Source organism: Gavialis gangeticus, unplaced genomic scaffold, assembly GCF_001723915.1.
Source record: "Gavialis gangeticus isolate Ggan-Ray unplaced genomic scaffold, GavGan_comp1, whole genome shotgun sequence".
NCBI lineage: Eukaryota > Metazoa > Chordata > Crocodylia > Gavialidae > Gavialis > Gavialis gangeticus.
This window is the reverse complement of record NW_017728992.1, coordinates 180,683,903-180,688,660: the sequence shown is the minus strand read 5'-3', so window position 1 is coordinate 180,688,660 and position 4,758 is coordinate 180,683,903. Positions and strand designations below refer to the sequence as shown.

The 4,758-nt window shown below is 41.7% G+C and overlaps 1 long non-coding RNA gene across 1 annotated transcript; it reads right to left on the bottom strand.

The window, feature by feature from the left end:
* Nucleotides 1–337: 337 nt before the first annotated feature.
* Nucleotides 338–4,222, bottom strand: LOC109299916. Its single transcript, XR_002098057.1, has 2 exons — nt 4,129–4,222; nt 338–552 (listed from the first exon to the last, which is right to left on the bottom strand). It is a non-coding gene; the product is annotated as an uncharacterized LOC109299916 (long non-coding RNA).
* Between the last annotated feature and the right edge of the window lie 536 nt (nt 4,223–4,758).

The window sequence follows — 4,758 nt, the reverse complement described above, 5'->3', positions numbered from 1 at the left end:
TTCTGATGGCACTGTCTATCCTCTTAATACATGGGCTAAAGTGGCTTAACACAGACAGATACCAATTTAACCTGTTTTATTTTAAGCTTTCTTCTTTTTTTTTTTACTAATGTGAAATTTCAGTTCAGTTGGAGTTATCTCTACATTTTGCAGTCCATAATTCTGTGCTACTAATATAGTTCTAACATAGCCTGGATTTAAGTCAAGCGTCAGCTATGTATGCCTAAAATGGAGCTATTTGAGGTTTATTGATATATGCAGGATTACATTGCTGTTTGTCTGGCTTTTATTTTTTTTTAAACTTTCCCTAAATTTATAGTTACCCAATGGGTCCCTCTTCCAAGAAAGTGTATTTATTTCTTTTAAAAATACATGCTGAGTCTGTATATTTAGATTGCTTTTTTGTTGTTCTGCATTTTAGTAAGATAAAATAGTGATAAATGGAGCGTAAGAATGAAATCACTCATCATAAAAGCCTGTTTTCCAGACACTAAAAGACCCCATAGATGTAAAAAGGTACTCTGCCCAATGAGGAAGTGAGACTGGAACAATCTGTGTGCAGGGGAAACACAAAAATAAGAATAAGAGTGAGAAATCAGTCTTAACACATTTCTGAAAGCATTACAGGAATAGACAATACAGAGCTTCTGATTAATAAGAGAAAATGTACGCTGTAATCAGGCAAAGTGAGCAGGGTTATTTTGTGGTCTCAAGCACTACTCCGATTTAACACGCCATGATAACAATGACCTTCATTAGATTGAAACACACTGAACTGACCCATTAGAGAGGTACATACATCATGGCAACATGACTTTCCCTAGCCCTAACTATAGCTTTTCCTCTAATTCAGTTCCCTTTCCCTTCACCATAAACCCCCTGCAGCAGATTCAGACTCCGGAGCAAGGCAAAACCTTGAGTTCTGTCCAGCGCCGCAGACAGGCAGCAGCTTTGATGAGAATCAAATTTCTTTTTCCAGCTCCCCGACATTAATCTTTTCTCCCTTGCTCCTCAGCCTCCCTCTGGCAGAGCAGCATGCAATAACCCTCTCGGAAAGCTTTTCAAATGTGCTACTCTAATGTTTCTTTTAAAAAAATAAAACCCAAATCCCTCATGATGGAACAGCGTCTTCTCATAATTCATATCAGTATCTAATCCCTTTTAAATCCCACTGACTGTTTGGCATTGGGGAAATTCTGTGGCAATGTACTGCACAGATGACTTTTGCACAGTGCAAGATCCTTTTCCTTTGATCAGACCTAGACCTTACCTCTATTTCAAAAACAGCCTTGAAATAGGAAGGCTTCGTGTATCATGAGACAGAACGTAAAATAGGTGTCCTTTGACGTATCGTGTCCCCCCTTTTCGGTTCCGAAATTAAACAGCCCAAATCTTTCTCCCTGTTACACTGTAGAGCTTTGCATAGCTCAGGAGGAAGGGTTGCTGCAGAGCAGCACAGGGGAGGGGATAAGGCAGAAGGGAAGGAAGGTGAATCACAGGACAAGCTAAATGTCTATGCATTTCCTCTGGCTTTTCTTGCTCAAATGGGGTACTGTGTGAGCAGTTCTTTGAAACTCTCCTTCTCTCCCTGTTCTTGAAACAGTCCCTAATAAAACTGGATGCTGGAGCAGTTTGCATCAGTAGATGTAGCAGTTTTCTGGCCCAAGCTTTGCGTCTCTAGTCTCATAATGTAAGTGTGTTTGCAAAAGCCAATGATTTTCTGTAACCCTGAAGAGCACGTGACCTCTGGTATGAGTGGCAATACAGAGAGGAATTAGGGAAATAACTAAAATGACTTTAAAAATGATTAAACAAAAATAAATAAATAAAGGGGGGGGGGTGGAAAAGCAGAGGAAAACACACAACCTGGTCAGCAGTCTGGCCTAGGAGGGGGTGAGCTGGTTATAGCTACTCATGCATTGAAATGGGAGCACAAGCAAGAAAGTCTGGGAATGGCAGTCAGAAACATTGTGGCATGTTTTCATCAAAATCAAAACTGTTCAAAAATCTCATTTTTTTAGAGACTGAGGAAAATGACTTTCCATCCAGCTCTACTCCCCAGTTAGTCCGTTTCAATACAAGTAGACCCAGCACAAAATCCCACAGCAGCTGTGTTCTCATTAGCCCATATTTCTTGACAGGCCAGACAACCAGAATCAAAAAACCCTCATGTTTGAGTTAATGTTTTGCATGGGCAGCTTGAGTTAGGGACCCCAGTCCCTTCTGCAATGAAGACAATTCCTTACAAACTGAGGACAGTAACATCTAGAGCCAAAATCTAACTGTAACTGTAATGAAAAATACGTCTCTAAATGTTGTTAGCCGGTTCCAAATCCACAGAAAACCTTTAAGTGAGAACTTTAAACACTCTCACAAAGGACTGATTTAAGCTTAATTGTGGCTAATAGTATGGGTACCACTTACTGATGATGCTAATTTTCTTTTCATTGGGAATACCTTCTGGCAATTTAGTTCTTTCTAATTGCTTGTGCCTGGCTCTGTCTCATGATGATTTCTGTCTGCCTGTTCACTTAGCAATAGTTTCTCAGCTGTGATTCAAGCCATTCTTGTAACAAACCTACTGATTTTCTCTTGCCATATGGTAGCCATTACATCGCATTTCCTACCAATGTCAGTGAGTTCATCCTCTCATAAACTTCGGATCAGATCACCACCCTTCCCTCTCCACAGGCCTATCTTGTAACGTGAAGAGCTTGTGACAGATTCTTAGACAGCAATGTTGCTGTTGAATGGGTGTTGTGTTTTTCTCTATGCAAAAGCTGAGCCACCTCTTTGTCAGCAAAACCTTGCAGTTTTGTTCTGTTTTAAATCTGACATAAACATAAAGAGTCAGATCCTCGGCCTAGCTACCCTGACTTCAAGGGGGCTGTGCTATCTTATGCTGCTGAGACCCTCACTCAAAATCTCTGGCTTTTGACACTGCAGTGACCACCTTCAAAACACACAGTGGATCTGAGGGTCCTGATGTCAGCCAGTGACTTCAACAGCGGGTTGAGGATAAATCTTGCTTTTCTTAAAAGAGCCTATAAGATGACCTTGGAGCCACCGTGAGCTGTAACTAACCTCTGTAACCACAGAGTCCTATTTTCATAACCTCATCTTTCCCTCCCCCTTTCCTCCTCTGTTTATGCTTCCTACTTTTCTGTCACTTGAAATTAGACTGGAAGCTTTCAGGCAGAAGGAACAAACCAATAGATGCTTTGCCAGACTGACAACCTGGCTCTTGGTTCCTTGGCCAACTTCCATCCTTGGCCATAGAAGACCCATCTGCCAATTCCTTTATTTATTCATGATCATCACAATAATTCCCAGCCTATACAATACAATTTAATAATACAGGCACTGAGGTCTGAAGGCTAAACTGAAGGTTTTGGTCAGCACAAGAGCAGAAGGTATGGAAGGAATTATCCTGCACTTTCTAGCTCACTTGATGAAGTTCTCCATTATAGTCTTATGTATGCATCAGAAAAGCAGCAGTCCCCCCTTCTGAAGGTACAGAAAGCTTGTCCCTCTAAGTACGAGGCCTCATTGAAATCAATTAAAATCATGGCATTGGGCCCAGGTTCCTGTTCCCAAATTCCACAGCTGAGCTAAAAGGGGCATTTCATATTTCTTACTTGGAATAGCACTGTTTCTGAGAATGGCAACTGAGTGGACATGAACACAAACGCCTTTCCCCTGCCAGCTGCACATCCATGAACCATAGCTAGTTAAATTCATTCAGTCTTTGGCTATATCTTGCAATGTATTATGGCTTGGTTATCCTCTCGCACCGATTCAAATTAGAAACAATTCTACTGAAACGGATGAGATTAGACTCAGTGTCTGGTACCTGTGACCTGGATTATCTATTTGCATGTCACACTTGGCAAATGAAAGCTGCTGTGCCAGTGTAGCAAGCTTCTCTGCTCATTTACAGTGCATTTTATGAGTGAACTTTAATTGGCTGCAATGCAGTTTGCCTGGTCTTATATCAGTTTAAGAGTAATCATTAGGCTTTCTGCTTTACTGTAGCTACTGGGAGACTGACTTTGACTTGGCTTGCTATCAACTGGAAGATAAAAAATTTCCATATCATACTTAATTGCAAGTGATGAATTCAAATACCTCAAACAAGGAAGTTATTTTCTTAATGTTCCATGTTCAGATGCCAGGTAATCATGCAGCTTCCCCGAGTGCACTCTTCCTCTTTTTACTCCTATGGCTGAAGTGAGTAAACTCTTGTTAATTTTTTCATGTGTCCATCTGCCAGGTGCCACCAGCAGCAGCGAGGGCTGGGCTCAGGCACCTAGGGGTTCCTCTTAAAATTAATGAACACACGGGCTTGAGCCCCCACCCAGCAACCTGGGAAAACCAAATACTTTCCCTGGGCACCCATAACAGGTTATACTTCCCCTCTCACAGGCACTGAGTGTGTGTATAAAACAAAGGGAATGTTATTAAGGGGAAAAAGGAACACAGAATTAGTTTGGGAAAGCACAACAATAAATGCAACATGCAAATCCTGAGTACAGTACCACTCCTCATGGTAGCTTTACCATTAGCTCCTTGCCTCAATTTCCCCACTAGCCAGTCTGAATGTCCGCAGGCAACTATCCATAGGTGCCAACCCCGTGGATGCTCCAGGGCTCAAGCACTGAAAAAGGTTAGTGGGTGCTCAGCACCCATGGAGCCATGGCTGCAGCTTGCAAAAGTTAAAACAAACACCCCAAAAATGTACTTTACCAGAAGTAGTGT